The 22,461-nt window shown below is 38.1% G+C and overlaps 1 long non-coding RNA gene across 1 annotated transcript in view; it reads right to left on the reverse strand.

Moving 5' to 3' along the window:
• Window positions 1-7,322: 7,322 nt before the first annotated feature.
• LOC136024623 (uncharacterized) overlaps window positions 7,323-22,461 on the reverse strand; it is a 26,638-nt gene continuing 11,499 nt past the window's right edge. The window contains exons 2-3 of the long non-coding RNA XR_010616862.1: window positions 21,267-21,406; window positions 7,323-7,750 (exon numbers count right to left, since the gene is read on the reverse strand). This is a non-coding gene — a long non-coding RNA (uncharacterized LOC136024623). The remainder of the gene's footprint in view (window positions 7,751-21,266; window positions 21,407-22,461) is intronic.

The following is a 22,461-nucleotide window of genomic DNA, read 5'->3' on the forward strand; positions in this document are numbered from 1 at the left end:
CTAATGCTGCATAATCAAAGAGAATGGATTAGTACCACTTGCACCTGTACACAAAATTTCTAAATCGTTAGAAAAATCTACATATTTTGTTTAAATTCACTGTATCCTATTCTCAGCAGACATTTAGAACAGCGTGAAGATGCAGAGACAAATGTCCCACAAGTAGCGCTATCGTTGTGTGAAATGCGACAAATTTTAGTCATAATTCTTAGCGCATTTGTGTCAATTCTTGTTTTTGAGTTGGTTAAAAGAAATATTTAGAAAAACGAAAATAGTAAGAAGTCAGCATTGTATTGTCAAGAAGTCAGCATAGAGGCAGTTCTACGTTTATGGTTTAGTATGTGAATCCGAAACGTAAGGAATAGGCCGTTATCAGCACTTATTAGTCGTTTCAATGACAAATAAGAGAATCGGAGTTTCAATTAAATATTGGAAATAAAAATTGAAACAATTAAATGGATCCTGGAGTGAATTCCCCTCTACCAAATTCAATGATCAAACTACTACCGATATGGCTTATCTAGTTATATTACGAACATCATTACAAAAAGCACCAAGTCTTATTTTATTTTTGAATGATTTCTTTTTCATTCAGGAAATTATATTCACTGTATATCTACCTTCTAAATCTTCAATGATTCTATTTCTCTCCTACTTGCAGATGTAGAGGGTGTATTCATTTCCACCTTTGAAAGTTTTAAAATAAGATAATGTAATCTTGAACTGGTAGATTTTAGGAAGTAAAAGTACATTAAATGTCAGGGGAGAAACTGACCGTAGCAAATGTTGCGAAACAGGAAGCATAGAATATTTTTCAACTTTTTCATCAACTAGGCTCACATTTTTACTTGATGATAAGGCTTAAAAGGCAGTATATTTGGGAAAAAACATTAATGCTTAACATATTATGAAACATAATGGACCCTTATTTTTCTCGTTTTACTTATGTTAAAATGGATAAATTAAAAAACATTATCTGCTCAAATTAGAAGGAAATTTACTCTGAAAACGAGCAACAGTTTTAAGGCCACTTAATAAATTATAGTTTTTCAAGTTATTGGGCGATGGGGCAACTGTCGCCCCTCCTCAAAGATGCCACTGGCTAACGTATAAGAATGATAGAATAATTTTAGGAAAATAGTTCGTGAAGTCGCTGATGGTGTCTTAGGGAAGAAAGTAAAGAATACAGCTGGTAATATTAGTGAAAAAACTTTATGTTTGATAGAGAGGAGGAGGGGGTTGAAATAAAACTATAGAGTGATAAATCATATGAAAACAAGAGGAATTTAAATAAACTGGCGAAAGCATTAAAATATGAATCAAGGAGGTGTGAATTGGAGCCACAGATAAAATTGTAGAAAATCTGGAAGATACAGCCAGACGGGACAATAGTAAAGTATCGTGCTGGCATGTTAGCAAATTAAGAGACAATAGTCAATCTGGACTTAAACCAGTTAAAGGTAGGGACTGGGCCACAGTTAATGGTAAGGACAGAGTTAAAGAGAGAAGGATGGAAAATTTTGAGAATGTGCTAAAATCCAATGGAGGTAAATACTTCTTGAAATCAGTTTATGCAACTGTTGGTTATGAAGTCATTTCACCAATAATAGCAAAGCGGTATAGTAGTGTAATCACTTCTGTTTTCCCTTTCACAGTTCTCCCATCTGTTGCTGTCATTTCTTCGGGGTTTTATTTTGTTTCGTCCGATTCAGACAATCATTAATTAATCTCCATGTCTTTCTTGGTGACCCTCCCTTCTTCAGGAATGCTTGTCTGTAATAGTTCTGCTTCGATGCCAGAATTAATTTTGTTAATCTATTTTTATAATTCTTGAAATTTTGTTTATTTTCTTCAGTCGAATTTGATATTTCCGATACAACTTATTCTTTACTTTTATAGACTTGAGAATACTTGATGTAATCCAAGGTTTAGTAGGCTGTTTAAGTCTCCTGTTTGTAATTCAACGGTAAGGGCACGCCTGGTCAAGCACATTTTTAAAGATTCCTAAAAACCTCCTTGCAGCCTCATCTGGGTCTTTGGACTCATAACAGGGTAAAAATCGACATCCCTCAGCAACTCTGTTAGTTTAGTGGTGTTCATAACTCTTACTTTTTGTTGCAGCCTGGGAAGAGTTGGAATAACACCGATAATTGGATCACATACCACCATAAAATAATCATGTGTTGTCTATGACGACTTTGCATGTCGCAGGGGGACATCCGGCGGCTAAAATTCTAGACGAGGTTTTCGATGCTACGTCATAAATGTGTAATTACTCATGCTATGGTTACGCAGTAAAGATATATCAACATTGAAATCACCCATAATGATAGACTTACGGTATTTACGCGACAATATGTCATGACATTCCCGTAAACTTTCAGTATACCTTTTTGTGCTTCCACTTGGAGGACGATAGCACAGACAACAAATTATTGGCTAATGGCTAAGTTCAATTTCTACCGCTAGCATTTCAAACGACATCTCCACGTTCAAATATTCTACATCACTAATAATTTTAACAGATGTTGATGACTTGACGAAAAGTCCAAATCGTCCTTGCTGTAGATAACTTCGAAGACCACACTGCCTTTTCGTGACGAAAATATAACAGTTCAAAATAGGATGAAACCTTTTAATCGACAGTGAAAAAACTGAATATTTCGGACACATATGCAGTATCCGAAATCAGCAGTAAAACATCACTAGTCTTATGCTGATAGTGGACACTGTATATGTGTATGATTAACTAACGTTTCAGTTCCCCAACCCCCATTACACTTCCTGGCTGAAGGGCCAAGAAACGGAGATCAGCACCACCGGTACGGACTGTAAAGTTTAATGCCGTATTCTTTTTTTTTAAGTTTCAGTTATAGAATTCAAAAATATTTCACACAAACAAAATACGTCCGATTAACTAGACGAAATATAAAAAATATATGATCCAATTTACCAATGAGACCACGGCGGTTCAGGAATGCCAGATAAAGATTATCCCCGGAAAATAATGTGTACTGCACAAATCATTAGAAAAAATATATTTGTTACTTGGTGAATTAATTACTTCCAAATCCAGGTATTCTGCTTCAGAAGACAAATGAGAAAAAAATCATCAACATCAAGTAGGCCATTCTCAAGAGAATCAAACCCCTCAATTTTCCTAGCTTAAGGATGACGTTGGTTTTTTGTTTCTTTTCTTTTAGATCTACTTCAATTTCGACTCTGATTGTCTCCCATACCCTTCTATTACTTATGTCAATATATGTTCGTTTTAAGTTTGGTACGTTTTAAGTTATTCTTTAGCGAAAGTTCTTTGCTTTGAAGAGGGAATTAGGGGAGTTTAAAGTTTTGAAACACCCTCCTAAGTTTTTTTCTAATTGCGGCTTTTCCTCTATTCCTGAAAAATTACTTTAAAAAATGGTAACTTTCTGGAATCTGTCCCTATGTTCTCCAAAAGTGGTCTGAATCAACCTCCCCAAAAAATATTTTTCCAATCCTGAAAATCCGCATAATCAATCAGATGTTTCCTAAGACAGGGGGAGATCTAAAAGGGATTTTTGCAGAGGAATTGCCGAGGCCAAGCCACCCAAAATCCTAAATTTTCCTGAATTTCTGGGTACTTTCAGTGGGTACATATACTATAATAAATTGTAAATATTTTTAATATTATCCCCACCCCAGAAAAAATCCTTTGAAAGTGTCTGCTAATATTTATTATTATTTATTATTTATTTATTTATTTTCTTTATTTCCCTCAAAAAATGAGGAGTACGCTACGATATAATATAAAGAAAAAACAACTGATAACACTTACAATCAAAACGTATCAAATATTGATCGAACACTTAAAAAAAAAAAAAAAAAAAAAAAAAAAAAAAAAAAAAAAAAAAAAAAAAAAACACTTGCTAAATAGATTAGCCTATAAATCATGAAGAGCCAGAACTGTTACTAAAAAACAGAAATAAATTGTGGCCTAAAAGGCTAATTTTCGCCCTATCTTCAAATGTTTTATATTTTTTCTTTATACAGACTACAGGATCCTTCACATTAAGCTTTAAAACAATCTCAGTGTTACTAAAAGAAAGGGGGAAACCAAGTAAAAATTTACAAAATTTAAAATAAGCAACTTTAATGGGCGAAAGATCAGAAGGTCTGAAATTTCGGAAGAGGAGGGACGGGAACAATACGTGAGGCAGAGCAACAGCGCTATACATACGACCAAGGACGTCCCGACGGTAAAGACCCCGAAAACGAATTAAAAGACCAAATGCCTTGCGTAGTTTCATCTGAACATGCTGAACCAGGACTGGTTTGAAATCTCTTTTCGAAGTAGCATAAGGTAATCCCAAATAAGTGACTATTGGCGACGACTGAAAAATAACACCATTGCCGCAATCGAGAGTCGCCCTGACATTATCCTCTAAACAATTTACAACAAAAAATTGACATTTTTCAAAACTGATAGAAAGGCCCAAACCTTTTAAACAATCAATTAAAATATTAAAATTAGAAAAAAGACTAGACTTGGACCGGCTTAGAAGGATAATGTCATCAGCATATGCAATGTAAGACAGATTTCGAGATAATGAAACAAACGAGCAGGAAAGAGAATTAAGGGCAGTAGCTTAAACAAGAATTGAATATATAAGGAGAAATAATTCCTCCTTGTCTAATTCCTCTACCCACTTGAATTAATTTGGACTGAGATGAAGACGAACTCGGACAGATACGGATCTTTAAACCAGAATACCAAGAGCGAAGGACTCGTATGACAGCTAGGGGCAATCCAGCATGGATTAAAGTGAGCAGAGCGGATGCATGAGAAATGTTATCAAAGGCCCCTTTGATATCAATCAAGAGGGCGTATAGCGGTTGACCAGAGATTCTCGCTTCTTCAATAACTTTGCTGAAAGATGCATGGGCATGGTCACATCCCAAACCTCTCTTGAAACCAACTTGATTAGAACCAGTGTCAAGAATTTCAAGAAGATCCTTCAAACACAACTCAAACACTTTCCCAATCATAGAACCCCTAGTAATTGGCCTCCAGGAGCTACAAGATGACAAATCTTTTTTCCCGCTCTTAGGAATAGGCGTAACTATGCCAATATAGAATGACGATGGTACTAAACCAGTAGTAAGTAAAAGGTTGAAAAATGCCAGTAGAGTAATAAGAAAAGAAGAAGGAGCAAGTTTGAGGTGATTAGCAAATAAGCCATCATGATCCTTAGCCGACTGCGCCTTTAACGTTTTGATTGCTCCACGTAACATATCCTCAGAAATCCTGTAATCAGTTGAAAAATTCTTCAACCTTTCATCTAATTGCAACACAACACTGTTAGAATCGTACGAAGTCGACAACTTAGAAAAATAATTTTCCCACTCTTTTAGCGACGGTGTGGAATTAGTATCAGGCATGTTAATCCGCCTATTGCCTCGGAGAACATTCCAAAGGAGATTTTTGTCCTTGTCGTTATCAATGTTTGAAGAAGCTTCTTCTATGATCAGGTTATTATGACGACGGAGCTCTGCTTGGAATTCAGCCTTTCTCTTTTTCATTAGCAAAAAAACTGGATGCGAGTCTCTTGGCTTACCGAGGGCCCGCCATTCCCAATACGCTTGTTTAGCCGCCTTATTAGAATTTATCAAAAAAGGATTGAGGCTCCAAAAAGGTTTCTGCGCGCCCAATCTTATCCTATTAGTAGGAAAAACTGCCGCAGCACCATACTTTAAGCAATGTATTAATTCAAAATAAAGAAAATTAATAGTCAAAGAGGGATTACTATCCATTGAATCCAAACTATCAGGGATATAGACTTTATCAATTAAAGTCCCAACTCTTTCTTGGTAAAGCGGTCTAAAATTTGGATTCCAATCAACCCGATCAAAAAATTTAGGAAGCTTATTACCAGAAAAACGAACTGGGGAAGGACGAGAAGCCAAAGGGGGTATAAGGAACTGAAGCGGCATGTGGTCACTAACGGGGAAATAATTTGCAACTTATAACAAGGTCTTTTTGGCTAACTCTATTATTGATTTTTTGTTGTTGTTTTTTTTCAGGACAATGCTTTCATTGTTGTCAATTTTCTCAGATTATTTATGAATATGAACACTGAACCGAAGAAGAAAACTAAACTGGGGCCGTAATTTTTTATTCAAGTCATATGAAAATTAAAGTGCAAATTGTACTGTTCTTTGTCTTTCGTATAAGCTTATGTAAGAATAGGTAATCATTAGTAATGTCTCGTTAAAGCATTCAGGGCAGTGTTGCAATTTTGAGTTCTTAAGTGTTTTTTCAAATTAATTTTAATTTGAAAATCGAGGTATGTATTTTGTGAAAATAAGGAAACGGTAAAACACCTATTATTCGAACGTATGGGTTTATTAGAAAAAAAGAATTCGACAGAACAGCGACATACTGCGTGGAGCGTGCGCGGCCCAGCAGGCTGGGCAGCGTGGCCCGTGGCCCAGCTGCCACCTGGCCCAGGCTGAGCAGCGTGGCCCGGTCGAGAGCGTGGCCCAGCCATCCTCGGTGCAAAAGATAAATTGACAAACATCGAAAACAAAATTGAAATTGAAGAATAACCTCACATGAACAGAAAACAATGACCAAAAAGAAACCTCATTTTCAATGGCCGGTGAATAAGAGATGTGGTATCTCTTTATCTTTTTCTTAAAAGCTGTGGTCCTAAAATTTATAAATTTAAGAAATTTATAATTTCGATATCCGGGATATGCAGGAGGAGCATACGTAGCTGTGTTGGCGTAGCTGTGGTGGCTTGGTGTTGCAGTGAGTATTTAGCAGTTTCTAGCACATTAATTTCCCTTCTGAAAAGGTGCTTTGTTTGGCGTGTCTTCAGCGAGTGGACTGTTTTATTTCGAATAATAAAAATCAACTGAGTTGCTCTTATTTTTCTTTCTTGGGTTGAAGAGAAGCAATACAGAATTTTCTAGTATTTATTCCATAGTTCCGTGAACAATTTAATTGCATCCAATAAGATTGTTTCTTTTTTTTTAGTTCTAAATATATAAGGGTGATTCGATTTAGCATAAAATTTGGAAACTTTTAATTTTCAAACCTTGTCAGAGATACAGGACGCTTTACGGATTTGTTGAGTACACAATAAGAGAAATCTATCTTTGCTTACTTTCGAACCTGTTCTATCTAAAAACAGCTTTTATAAAGAAGTGTATTCTTCAAACCTGCTACTTCTTATAAATACTAGGTGTGGGTTGAACTATATGTTTTATTTTCGCGATAAAATATACTTCATTTCTCCTACATCCGACAAAACTTGATTTTTTTTTTATTCCTTCGGGCATATGTTTGTGATAATGTTTTTCTCCTGAAGGTACATAGTTCACAAAGAAACAGGACTGTGGGAAGAAAAATTCAAACCTGGTGAAGTATCTCAAATTAATTTTTTGTTCATTATAAAAACAATTCAAAAAAAATTGGCTATTCATGCGGCTAACAATAAAACGCTGAATAAAGGGTTGGGATGTTTTAATTTTTCCTGATATTGCTCCATAGAATTTTTTTTTTAAACCTTGAAACTTACGCTTAACCTTGAAAACAGGACGCTTAATCGATCCTTCCATGTTTTGAAAAGTCTTTCAAACAACTCTTCATAGCATTTTCACCGATCCAGCCAAGTAACCATGCCAATAGAAATAATAGACACCATTCTATTTTTACTATTCCTTTTGACAGATCACGGGTATGACTAGGACAGAACCAGATGAAAATCTGAAAAAAACACACACACACACATATATATATATATATATATATATATATATATATATATATATATATATATATATATATATATATATATATAATATGATGAATGATCATTAAGAACTAGCAGTTCATGGCAATGAACTGAGCGTCAGAATTGACGTGGCTCAATAGTGACGGAAAATCTAAAAAACAGCATTTTGACACCAATAGGTACAACAAAATTGACTTTTTACGCTGATTCCAAATTTATAAAATACAGTAAGTTTAATGCTTCGCATCAAAAACTAAGAATCCAAGAAAATTGGCATGATTTTTGAAGAACGGAGAAACAACCCCAAATAATCAAGCAATTTTAATAAAATAATACCATTAATTCAACGCATCAGAGAAGGCTACTTCCAGTGATTTAAAGCTCTCTTTTGCAAAATATCAAGTTTGTGTATTTTTTGCAGGAATAAAGATCGCAGATGCGTGTTTTTATTTTTCCCCATGTGAAGTTTTTCTGAATGAAAATAAGAACCAACATCAAAACTCAAAAAAAAAAAAAAAATATTCCGTTTATGAAGAGCTCAGCAGGATCACCAACGTAGAGGGAACTGGTTGGCAGCACCGTCAGTCTTCTCCAAGTAGCCCGGTCCAGGGCTAAGGATGGGGCCTCATTTGGGTTGATGTTGCAACTGAGCAGGCGCTGGCTTATTACATCAGCCCATCTAGTGCTTGGCCTTTGTCGGGGTTGAATCCAGCCCTTTTCCAAGGGATTGAAGTCTGAGATGATCTTTGCGGGGGAACTTAGTGGGAGACGGAGTAGGTGGCCGTACCACCTTAGAGAACAGGCTTCTATTTGGGTAGAGAGGTTCACCATTTTAAAGGTCTTCAAAATCTCAGTATTGCAGATTTTGTCATACCATTTGAAGCCTTTACTCAGTGCAGGTGTCTAGTCTGAATAGCATCGATCTTTCTTAGCTGTGTCTGGGCTACTAGTCATGTATCAGATGAGTACAAAATGATGCTTGCGGCTCTGGCGTTGTAAATTCGGGCTTTTGTATGACGGCTAGTTTGCGATTTGTGGAAGACTGATCTCAGGAGTCTTCTGAACACAGAGCTTGCCTTAACAGATCTGGCCGACATTTCGACGTCAAGTGTGCCGCTGTAGGATATAATTGATCCAAGATATGTCAAGTGCCTTACCACATCAACAGCTGGGCTGTTAATCTTAACAGTTGAGAGTGGTGCTGATGTGGTCTTTTCTCTGGTTATGATCTTCGTTATCTTTCAGTTGATATAAAGCCCAACTCTAGAGGCTGTGGAGGAGAGTGTCTCGAGTGCAGACTTAAGTTGGTCGATATTGTCACTAAGGATAGGTACATCGTCAACGAGATCAACATCGGACAGAGTCCTCCCCGCATAACTGATGCCGAAAGGTTGGGTATGGTACGTCTTGTTCAGGATGTGGTCGACGAAATAGCTAAACAGCTCAGGTACAGCAACGTATTCTTTCTATATTCCTTTTTGTTTTCGGAATGAAGAGGAAAGCTCCCCGTTAACCAGGACGGCATTTTCTGCGTGTTCTCTGTATGTTCTGGCGTTTTCTGTACTATCCATTTGGGTAGGATAGCTTTCAGGATTAACCAAATGGACGGTCGTTCAAAAGTGTCGAAGGCAGAACGAAAATCAATGGGAGCTATGTAGTTTTTTTTGTTAAATTCCGCTGTCTTCTAAACGATCTATCAAACCGTGTCAATCTGTTCAGTTGTCGATCTTCCTGGTATGAATTTGGTTTAAAGGGGCAGTGCAAAGCATGCAGGAAAATTTTTGCACGTGTCAGCAGCAGCATCGCAAACAGCATTCCAAGAAGAGACAGTAAGGTGTTACCGTGGTAGTTCCCGCAGTCCGTCTTGCTCCCCTGACACACTGACTAAAGACTGACACAAGAATTCGTTTCTTTCAGTTTGATAGTATAACTTTTGTGTGCCAGATAATGCTGAACACCATCTGAAGCCAGAGTATCATTGCAGGGCCACCTGTTGTGAGTAGCTAAGAAGGGATGCCACAAGTGTCGATTGTTTCATTAGCCTTAATTTTTTTACGGCCAATCTGATCTCCTCAGGAAAAAACTCGTCGCCGTCAGTGGAAGCGGTAGCTTTTGCAGCAGCAGCAACAAGCCCGGGGTCAATGCAATCAGGTGGATCTGAATTGAGCAGTATACCAAAGAGTTTTTTCCATATACCGAGACATTGGGACTGATCGTATATGGTTTCTCCATTTGCTGCTTTCAGGCTTGTGGACGCAATGGAGTGTTGCCCAGTTAGCTCAAGCAAGACCTTGAATGTTGCACCTATGTCTTTGGGCAGCTTGCTCGAGCTCAGTGGCTTTGCCTCCAGTTAAGTCTTTCTTGTCCTTGTGAAACATAGAGTTGCATTGTTTGTTGAACTGTCTTTAGAGTGTGATATCTCCTCGTAGTCTCGCTAGCCGTATCTGCTCACTACTTTAAGCCCACAACTTCTGTAGCTGCAGTGAGAACATTAACTTAGAAACTGTTCTACGCTGACTCACTTTTCGAACACTGTTGGAAGACCTCAATGTGGTTAGAGACCTCAACCATATACCATTCACGAACCGAGGGATCTTGCTTCAATCAAGAGGTGTCTATATTTTTGGTGGAAGAGGAGTTATTCTTGTTGGCCATCAGCCAGAGTTTGATCCTTGCAGAACGAAGACGAAGATCAGTATTGCCGAGCTCAGCACCTCTGTATGAGCGGCAGTTCTGTACAGACTAATGCCAGCGTCGTCGTAAAATGATGTAGTCAAGCATCTTTTTGGCTTGCCTTCATTATTGTAACATGTGTGATTCGCAATGTCTTTTCTCACGACCAACGTATTAATGACTAATAGGGCGTGGGTGATGTAGAAGCCACTCACTATTCTCATTCAGAGCGTCAACCGTCAAAGGTTCAACAGCCGCATCATATAGGCCAGAGCTGTTAGCGACAACGGCGTTGAAATCACCTTTGACAGTGAGGTAGTCGTTTGGTGGCACAGAGGAGAGCATGAAGGAAAGCACTGCATAAAAGTCGTCCTTATCTCCATTCTCGGCCTCATTTGTCGGTGCATAGCAGGTAAGAGCAGTTACCTTCCCACGCTTGCTGTCTATTCTCGCTGTCAGTAAACGTGATGAGATAGGTGTAAATAAACGTAGGGCTTTCCGGACGAAGCTGTTGAGAACAAGGTTGACTCCCTTTCTTCTTTGGGTTTACGTTCATTTTGAATATTACTGTTGCTACTTGCTTCCAATACAAAAAAACAAGTTTTTTTAAATTTTTTCTCGGAGTACATGAGAGCTAGAGGTTAAAGAATAGGTTGTTTATTTGGGCGTCAAGTCTGCACTCTAATAGGGATGTCTAAGGATTCAGAAGATTGTAATTGAAAGGGTAATAGGCAAATAAATATCCTTTTGAGAAGCAATTTAGGTCAGGTAGTAGATGTGAAAATTCAGACAAGACTCATTCAAATAAAAGAACTTGCAAATCTTCATTATAGGTCAGAAGCATGAGGTTATGCCAAAATGGAACAAGCACGATTTAGTTCAGCAAACAGATTTTAAGATAATTAAGAGCCTAAAGAATTCATTTGGCTCAGGGGTAATGCAAGGGGATTTTCTATAGAAGTTTCATTTTCAAGAGTGCTAGATTGGTAAGAACATTTAAACTTTAGGAGAATACAATCAGGTTAACAAGGGTTCGGTGTTTTTAAGTCAAATTATCTGGAGGTTTGAAGAATGCTAGATAGATGTCTGGGAGTGAATGTTTGCTTCTTGAGCGGATACATAAGAAGAAAGTAGGTGCTTCTAAATGGTTTAGAGCCCGACTGATACAACAGCCAGCCGATATATCAGGCCAATGTTGAAGTTAGTGTCATAATCGGATATCTTGAAAAGAAATAGACAAACACAAGCTGTTTTTTTTTCATGCGGAACTTATCATGAAAATGGCACGAGATTTTTATGGTAATTTTTCCTTGTCCATTCCTTAGAAATGAAGCCACCAGCTAAGTCTGACCATGGTGGAGAGATTAGAGGAGGTGAGTCAAATGAAGTCAAAGCAATTTTGTTATCAATGCACACTTAATTGTCAAATCACAATTGGTGCATCAATATTCGAAATAAATGCTGAGCTCACAAACATACAATTTCTACAAAAACAACCAAATAGAATACGATAAATCATACGTTTGGTTTGATGAATGTTCACTTGGGTAGGTAAGAGATCCATAAATAATTGAATTAAAATCGTGCTATCCAGTTAGGGGCATAGTTAAGGGAGGGGATTTCGCTAGGTGGGGAGGGGGAAGTTCGGTATGCGGTGCCGATAGCTTCAAAAACTATTCACATTGGAAATCTAGCTTGTGAGTCAAAATTTGTCGGCAATTGTTGGACAATTTTTTGGACACATTCTTTAAATCCCTTCCCCAAACTTAAAATCCTAGTTGCACCCCTGTATCCAAAAAAGGAGAGGAGGAACAGCAAGTTGGATTGACATGTTTGATAACAGACTTACAACTTCGACAAGGGATGAAGAAGACTCAGAAGACAATATTGATGAGGAACTAGAAAGGTACCTGAGTGAGGGTGTCATTGATAGGAAAAGATAAGTTTCCTTTAGAGTGATCGTGAAGTAACAGCATTCGTTTCAAAGACTGGTACAGCCTAATTGAAAGCATCTCTGCTGTCTACCCTCTTTGGACCCAAGCAAAAGAGATTTCAGCATAGTTGGGAACATTTACGATAACAAACAAAGGGGTTTGAAAGGCGAAAATGCTGAAAAATTGTGCTTTGAACTTGGTTTTTTGTTTTATTTTTGTGGGTGTGTGTTAATACGGCCCAATGGAATTTGAAAAATATTATCTTATCAGACACATCGGACTCAGAAACTTTCATTGAATTGTTTGACATCATTCTATTAGGCAGATTTCAGAAAGTTGAAGTAATATTTCCTGTTAACGGAATAAAGCCATATTTCATACTAAGGGCGATTATTTTCAGAAATCCTCAACAACAGGTGGAACAATCCACGTGTCCTAGGCATTGTAGCAATTGATTTTTCAGTTAATATACAAAGGTGGGTGAGCCTCTTTGGGGTAGTTTTAAGCATTGTACCCCCCCAAAAAAAACTGACCAGAAGATAGTTGACCAAGCAGCAAACTAACCAAGCAGTTGCCATTCACAGTAATTGAGCCAGACGTAAATATACTTCCCATAAGGTTCATCCAGACCATCATATTTTCGTCTTCTAAAACACACACACACACAAACACACACACAGACACACACACGGACACACGGACACACACGGACACACACACAGAGACACACACACACACACACACAGACACACACAGACACGGACACCCACGGACACACAGACGGAGACACACACGGACACACACAAGGACACACGGACACACACACGGACACACACACAGACACACACACGGACATACACGGACACACAAACGGACAAACGGACACACACACAGAAACACGGACACACACACGGACAAATACACGGACACACACACGAACACACACACGGATACAAACACGGACACACGGACACACACAAACACGGACACACACACACACTGACACACAAACACAAACACACACGGACACAAACACACACACGGACACACACACACACGGACACACACACACACACACACACACACACACACACGAACACACACACACACACGGACACACACACACACACGGACACACACACACACACGGACAAACACACACATACGGACACACACACAGACACGGAAACACACACACACACGGACACAAACACACACATGGACACACACACACACGGACACACACAGACACGGACATACACACACACACGGACACACATACACACACGGACACACACACACGGACACGCACACACACACACGGACACACACACAAACGGACACACACATACACACGGACACTAACACACACACGGACACACACACACACACGGACACTAACACACACACGGACACACACACACACGGACACACACACGGACACGCACACACACACGAACAAACACACACACACGGACACACACACACACGGACACACACACACACTGACACACAAACACAAACACACACGGACACAAACACACACACGGACACAAACACACACGGACACACACACACACACGGACACACACACACACACACGGACACACACACACACACGGACACACACACACACACGGACACACACACACACACGGACAAACACACACATACGGACACACACACAGACACGGAAACACACACACACACGGACACAAACACACACATGGACACACACACACACGGACACACACAGACACGGACATACACACACACACGGACACACATACACACACGGACACACACACACGGACACGCACACACACACACGGACACACACACAAACGGACACACACATACACACGGACACTAACACACACACGGACACACACACACAAACGGACACTAACACACACACGGACACACACACACACACGGACACACACACGGACACGCACACACACACGAACAAACACACACACACGGACACACACACACACACACGGAAACACACACACACACGGACACACACACACACGGACACACACACACACACACGGACACACACACACACGGACACACACACACACACGGACACACACACACACACACACGGACACACACACACACGGACACACACGCACACACACACGGACACACACACACACACGGACACACACACACACGGACACACACACACACGGACACACGGACACACACACACACACGGACACACACACACGGACATACACACATACGGACACAAACACACACACGGACACACACACACACACGGACACACACACACACGGACACACACAAACACGGACACACACGAAAGTTACGTATATTTTCATAGGGAAAACGTTCGTAAAAATTAAAAGTTCTCGTTGCCTTTTTAAGCAATCAAAAAATGGAGGGCAACTAGGCCTCCTCCCCCACTCCTTTTTCCCAAAACCTTCTGATTAAAAAACAAAACATAAAAACTAACAAAAAGGTTTGTAAGAAAAAAATCTAGTTGCACTTTTAAGTAGCCGAAAATTGGAGAGCAATTAAGCCTCCTCTCCAATCCTTTTCTTATCAAAATCGTCCGGTCAAAACAATGAGAAAGCCATTTAGCATAAAAATAAAATTAATATGCAAATTTCTTTTTAGTTATTCATGTGCAGTGAGCCAAAATCATTAGACACAATTAGACACAAGATAAGAAAACACGCCCTCATTTCCATTTAAACCAATAGCCACTCAGAACATATAACTGGGTATTGCTTCAGCACTAAGACCAATAAGAAAATAGAACACTGTTCGTTTTTAGCGTTATTGACGCTATTCACTTTATTCTTGTTATTGTCAAAGAAATGAAGGATCCTTTTAATTATTAAATAAAAAATATTTTTAACTGAAAGGTAGGAGCGACATTAAAAACTAAAACACATAAAACTACTCCGTATATAAAAGGGGATGTTCCCTCCTCAACACCCCGCTCTTTACACTAAAGCATGATTTGTTCTCTCAGCTCTTCCTTTAAAAAACAGAAAAAAACTTTAGAATAAAGAGCGGGGCGTTGAAGAGAGAACAGATCCATTCATATACAATGTAATTTCTGTTCGTTTTAATATCCCTTCTTACTTTCATCTAAAAAAAGCTTCCTTTTTTTATTTAATTTCAGAACGTTTTTAAATTAATGGATGCTTTGATTTTGTCTCTCCGCACATGAATAATTCAAACGAAACTTCGAATATTTTTTTATGTCTAAATGGCTTTCTCATCGTATTGATCGGACGATTTGAAAAAAAGGAGTGCGGGAGAAGGCCTAGTTGCCCTCCAGTTTTTAGGCTATTTAAAAAGGCAAATAAACCTTTTAATTTTTTACAAACAGTTTTAATAGTAGCCTAAAAAAATATGGATACCTTACGAATTAAATTACGTAAAAAACTTCATAATTCGTATGCTCTTATTACGTATATGATGGGGTTCGCCCCCTCGCCAATACCTCGTTCTTTTCACTGGAGCTGAAATTTTTTTCCAATTCACTAAGAATGACCCCTGAATCACAAAAGCTGTAGAATGAATAGTTGAAATTAGTGAAAAATACTTTAGCGTAAAGAGCGAGGTATTAGGAGGAGGTGAAATCTATATGCATAGAAATTTATGTTCGTTTTGTATTTTAATGCTGCTCCTTGTTTTCAGTTGAAAAAACATTTTCATATTAATTTTTTCATTTTTTTTAATAATTCTAATAAATCCCCCTGAAAATGTCTGTACACTTCCCAATAACCATTCCTATTTGTAAACACTTGCCAAAGTTTCATTTGTAACTTGGAGCCCCTCCCACGGGGACTTTGGGGGAGTAAGTCAACACCAAAGACAAAGTTATTTGGTTTTTCCCCTATGCTGAATAAAATGGCTAAATTAGCTGAATAAAATCTCGGAATTTTGATTCGGTGGCTTTGGGAAAAAATGAGCATTGGAGGCCGCTTAGGTGCCCTCCAATTTTCTTGCCACTTAAAAGGGCCACTAGAACGATAAAATGACCCCTGCTCCTCAACATATTCTTCCCGTTCTTCCCTCCTCAACATATGGCTCTTTACATTATTTTTTTATTCTCTAGAAATGCATCTTATTCCAACTGATAGACCTAGGTTAAGTGGACATCGTTTATTCGTCTTCCAAAGAACGAACCTCACATTTCTAGTTTTTTAGTCTTTATTTTTTTTTTCAAGAGATAGAGAGTTTGCTATTTTACCTTCTTTGACAATTATTCACTGGGCTATTCTTTGGATGGATTCATATTTATCTGACTCTTCCTGGAAGATTTAAGGATTTAAAACTGAACAACAATATCGTAAATATGGGCGGACAAGGGAAATATAATTCCTTAAAAAATAGGAAAGATGGTGCTAAATTTATTTAGGAATGTAAAGATGGAAAAAGATACATTAGATTCTATAATAAGAATGTATATCTGCACACACTGCGGAGCAAACAATGAAACTCTACTGCACTTACAGTACAGTCTGCACACAGTTATATAGGTTCTATGTATGTCCAGCTAGGACATACAGTTAAGTAAGCTAATGCATATTTTGGGGTGGGATGGGGTGCCTGAAGATTCAGAAAAGTGCCTTTTTAGGCTGATAGTTTTCAAATTTTCTCAAGAGGCCTTTGAGATCAAGAGACACATAATCTTTTTGAAGTATTATTATACAAAAGTTAGCCTTTTGCCTGTTAACTTGTCCTATATGTGACAGGAAGGGTTCTATCCTCAGTCTTCACGCTAAAGTTAAGCCAATGCTATATTGATAAAAACTATTTAGAAACAAAGAGGGGTTAGGGTTTGGCATTCAGACCGCATATATTGACCCATTTCAGTTTGTCATAAGTTTTAATATCGCTGTTTATTGTCCATTCATAATGGCTCGTTTGCATTTTGTTTTTGCTCAAAGCAATCGGTACAGAGGCACCATTCGGGGGTCAGGGGTGGGAAAATGCCCACGCCAGATTTTCCAGGGGGCCCAAGCTTCCACCACAAAGGCCCTTTTCCGGCCATAATTATCCATTATGTCCAACACAATCCATTCTGTTCAAATGATTTGAACTAACTGCACGCCTATTCAGGGCTTCCACTTTGAAATTGTCAAAAACATATTATCATAGCCAAAAAACATGAGAAAACATGAGAACTTGTAACTTGTAACTTGAAACATGTAACTTGAAAAACATGAGATTTTGCATAAGAATTTTCTTTTGTTTATATTTTGAATTCAGTGTTCAAACGAAGCCCAATTTTGGCAGTAGATCACTATATAATTCATTTCTATTTAAACTCAGCTTTTAACTAATAGGCACGTATTTTGCACTCCTAATAGTGTTTAAATAATAGTTAATTATGTTTAAATAATAGTCAATAATGTTTAAATAATTAAATAAGTAGTGCTAAATAATTCCAAAGATTCTTAAATTTGTAGTTATAAGAGGCAGAGGCGACATTTGGCGGGGGGGGGGTCAGGAGTGGGCAAATTCCCACCCCAGATTTTTCAGGGGGGCCCAAGCTTCCACCACAAAGGGTCCTTTGCCGGCCATAATAATCCACTATGTACAACATAATCCATTCTGTCCAATTGATTGGAAATTACTGCACGCCTATTACTTTCACCGACGTATTGTTTACTTAAATAAAAAAAGTTTCTCGCTGAGGAGGGCCAGCCTTTAGTCTGGTTGAATTTTCCACTTACAGTTTAATCACTTAACCTCGTTGATTATGATCTTTGATGTTATAATTAATCTTAGAGGTCAGTGTGGCTGAGTTCCATATTGGGTTACAGTACATTTCCATGCAACACAAGGGTGCTGAAAATGAGTTTTCTCTTAGTATTATATCGATGTGCTGCAAAACTCGCATTTTTTCTTATTTGAAAGTTGGGGGCCCGAAATGGAGTTTATACCCACCCCATTCTTCTTAAGGAGCACAGGAAAGGCAATTGGAGACCATGGAATCAATGGGGAGGAAGAACGCTCCTGGACTTAGATTATGCTGATGATTTAAGCATATTAGATGAAAGTGTGAGCAAAATGAATGAATTTTTAGAGGTTTTCGAGTTCAGGGTGCTAAAATAGGCTTGAAAATTAATGTTAAGAAGACTAAGTCACTAAGGCTAGGAATAAGTGAAGATGAACAGGTGACATTAGGTAACGAAAAGATTGATCAGGTTGGGAGCTTCAGTTACCTTGGTAGTACTTTTAGTAAAGATGGTGGGAGCAGTGAGGATGTTAAAAGTAGAATAGCTAAAACTCAGGGTGTTTTTTCACAGTTGAAAAAGTTTGGAGGAATAGAAAGATAAGTCTACAAACCAAGATTAGAATATTAGAAGCTACAGTGATGACAGTGATGAAATATGGCACTGAAGTATGGACACTCCGAAAAGCAGATGAAAATTTACTAGATGTTTTCTAAAGAAATTGCCTACGCATTGTTCTGGGTACCCGGCTGACTGACCGTATTTCAAACAGTAGGTTGTACGAAAAGTGCGGTTCAATCCCGCTTTCTGGGGCTATAATGAAAGAAAGGTTGAGATGGCTAGGCCACGTTGTTTGGATAAAGGATGACAGATTACCGAAGGTTGTCCTTTTTGGCCAACCGTCTGGGGCTACACGGAAAGCATGTCGTCCGTGTTTGGGTTGGGAGGATGTCATAAATAGAGATTTAAAGGAAATGGGAACTTTCTGAGAGGGTGTAAAGAGGGAGACTTTAAATAGATTAGGTTGGAGGAGGAGCGTGTGTAGCTATGTTGGCCTCAGGCGGCTTGGTGGTGCAGTGACTTATTAGTAGTAGTAGTAGTAAAAGAACGGCTTAAATTCAGTTTATCATCGGCATATTTTAACAGTGATATATCTCTGCCTCTAAACACAAGACTCGTCTCAACATCTTCTTGTAATTCTACAATACTATTATTGTAAAGGGTAGGGGAAGAAACTACACCTTCTCGTATGCGTTTTTCTACAGGAACTACTACAGCCGAAATTTGTGGACCATCAATCGTCAGGACTTTAATTCTAACCTTCAGTTTTTTATATAAAGTTCGGATTGGTAGGGGGATTGATCAGTCAAGGCTACTTTTGAGCGCACACGACTGTATCTGAGCATGGACGCCAGAATCGAACGCTCTGCGAACATCATGACTAGCTGCTATAACCCTCTCCCCTGTCTGGTAACACTGTATAAGTACATTACAAATGAGATGGTGAACATGTTCCCAACTAACAGATTGTTTAAAACCAAATTTGTTATCAATCAATACTCATTTTGTTATCAATACTCATCAATAAACAGAAGCTCAAAAATTTTGCAAGAAACTGGGGAAACTGTTATGGGGTGGTGAGAACAGCATTGAGCAGGGTTTTTTCCTTTCTTTAATACCGGCGTGACAACCCCAACACAGAAAGAATCTGGCACAAAACCGCAAGAGAAGATCATCTGGTATAACAGATTGAGATGCTCAAGGACCCTTTGGCTGCCATGAGCTAAAAGCATGCCACAAATTTCGTCAATTCATCGTGAGAACTTCTTCTCTGCTTTAATTAACGCCGCCCGAACATCAGAAACAGTTACCACAAACCCGAGTGAAGGCGATGCTTCACTTAACAGGAGATCAAGGTTATCATCATATTTTGACACAAGCTGAGCGTCTAACTATTCAAACAGTTATTAGCGAGATCGCATAGGTCACTTTTAGATGTTCCGTCAGGCACTGGGCGTATTATACCGAAATAGGCAGGACGTTAGTTTTTTATGCTCTAGAAATGCTTCTAATTCCAACTCTTTACGTTAGTTTCTTATGCTCTAGAAATGCTTCTAATTCCAACTCTTTACGGTAGTTTTGTATGCTCTAGAAATGCTTCTAATTCCAACTCTTTACGTTAGTTTTTTATGCTCTAGAAATGCTTCTAATTCCAACTCTTTACGTTAGTTTTTTATGCTCTAGAAATGTTTCTAATTCCAACTGAACAACCCTTGCGTTTCATCACTCTTTCTTACAGAATTGAGACAAAAAATCAAAGTTAAACGTGAAATCTGAGAGTTAGAGGAGAGGGCACCCACTGCTATACATCCAATAGTTTCGGTTTATTTTGTTCTAATGGGTATTCTAATAAGCTCCATTTTTTATTCAATTTCTGATTGTTTTAAAATCATATCTAGGCCTAATTAAGAAATTGCAAAATGTAAAATAATCAAGATATCAAAACAAATCGCAAAATATCAGGCATTAGACAGTCAATTATTATACCTCAGCCCAGAGAAGCAACTTTTCATGAGGTTCCTGCGTTATACTATCTCGCAGAAAAAATTAGTGTCTGTACGCAAGACTTGTGGTAGGCCTGAAAGAAATAAGGCCAATTTGATAAAAATAACAATTGGCCATGTATACAAATGTCATGTTCTCACTGCCCTTAGGCTATGAACTACATCCCTATCTCTAGGGCATGGGGGGCTGTGTACACCTTAGATGCATTGTTATATATTCTTTGGACTATTTCAAGCGAAATCACTGTCTCACCGTTTCAATTATACTTGTTCGATGGAAAGAGACGTAGTTGGGGGGACTGGGGGCTGCTGCCATCTATCACTTTTGACGTAAGTCCAAACCGCAAAGAAACAAGCCCTCAAAATATAAAATATAGTAGCACAATTGCCTAAAAGGAACATCACATTAGTATAAAATAGAATACATGAGAATAACAAATACAAGCAATAGGCTACTTTAAATTGGTGCATTGCGGGTACACAGATATATAATGGAATATAACTGAAATGTAGAAAAATAAGACAGATCAAGATTCCATCCCCTTTTTTTAAAAACCAAATAAAGTAAGAATGCCTTACTTTAAGACTTATAATGCTTGCATCTTCGTAATCGCCAAGTTCAACAGATTTTGTGTTCATTTTAGCAGGGTTTTGTTCGTTGGAGAGAGAGGTAGTTGAGGGGGTTAGAAACAGCTGCCATCCATCACATTCGATGCAAACTGAAACCACAGTAAAACAAACTAAAACAAACACCATCACACCAACCGAATTTAAAATAACAAGGAATAACCAATACAAGTAATAAGCTTCTTCAAATCGCTGCATTGCAGGCACATAGATAAATACTAAAATATAAAAAATATCATAAATAATAAAAAGCATCAAGAACCCAATTTCTATTGTAAAGGTAAAGGTTTCATCTTCATAATCACCATGTTCAATGGATTTTGTCATGATTGTAATAGATTTACTGCTTGAAGCTCATTGTCAAATTTGGTTATTAGTCAAATGTATATACTCATTAGTTTTTCAAAATCTTTTTGGAAAAATTACATTCTTAACAATTGAAAAAAATACCTTTTTTCTGTAGGCCAAGTGTAGCCAAATACTTTTGCGTTTTTATATTATAAGATTAAAATGTGCAGGATTGTATTGTAAATATGGTAAGTTATTTCAATTTTTCTGTTTCTAAGACATCGTAGTCGCTACTTAGTAAGAGACGAACGCGGCTCAAGGCAATAAAAGTATGAAAATGCAAAATGATTATCGTTTGACAAGACAATTTATCACAAATACTTTTGGAAACGTTAACTCTTGGTGATCTCATAAAACCATGATATTAATGAAACTTATTTAATCCCTAATTGTCATGATATACAATAGACTTTTATGCAAAATAATACTAATTTAATTATAGCTATCTTCATAATTTTGTATTTACTTCTTACGTTGGTATAATCGTAATGGGCAATTTTATTGTTTTTCAGACAAGGCGGTATACCCAAATGGTGTACTTTGTGCTCCAAATTGACACTATTTTTAAACATTACAAGCTTTTTTGCTTCTTGGTCGGTGACATGATCATATCTTACTAGGTTGTTTCTAGCATTGCCTCCCTGAGCAAATGCTGATTTTGCTATGGCTGCTGTCGTAATCTTGCATTTACTTTCAAGATATATATACATGATTTAAGCCTACAATTATGACGTCATTCATCTATATCTATATATATAAAAATAAGTTGTCTGTGTGTCTGTGTGTCGAGTGATGTCTT

Source organism: Artemia franciscana, chromosome 3, assembly GCF_032884065.1.
Source record: "Artemia franciscana chromosome 3, ASM3288406v1, whole genome shotgun sequence".
In the NCBI taxonomy this organism is placed as follows: Eukaryota; Metazoa; Arthropoda; class Branchiopoda; order Anostraca; family Artemiidae; genus Artemia; species Artemia franciscana.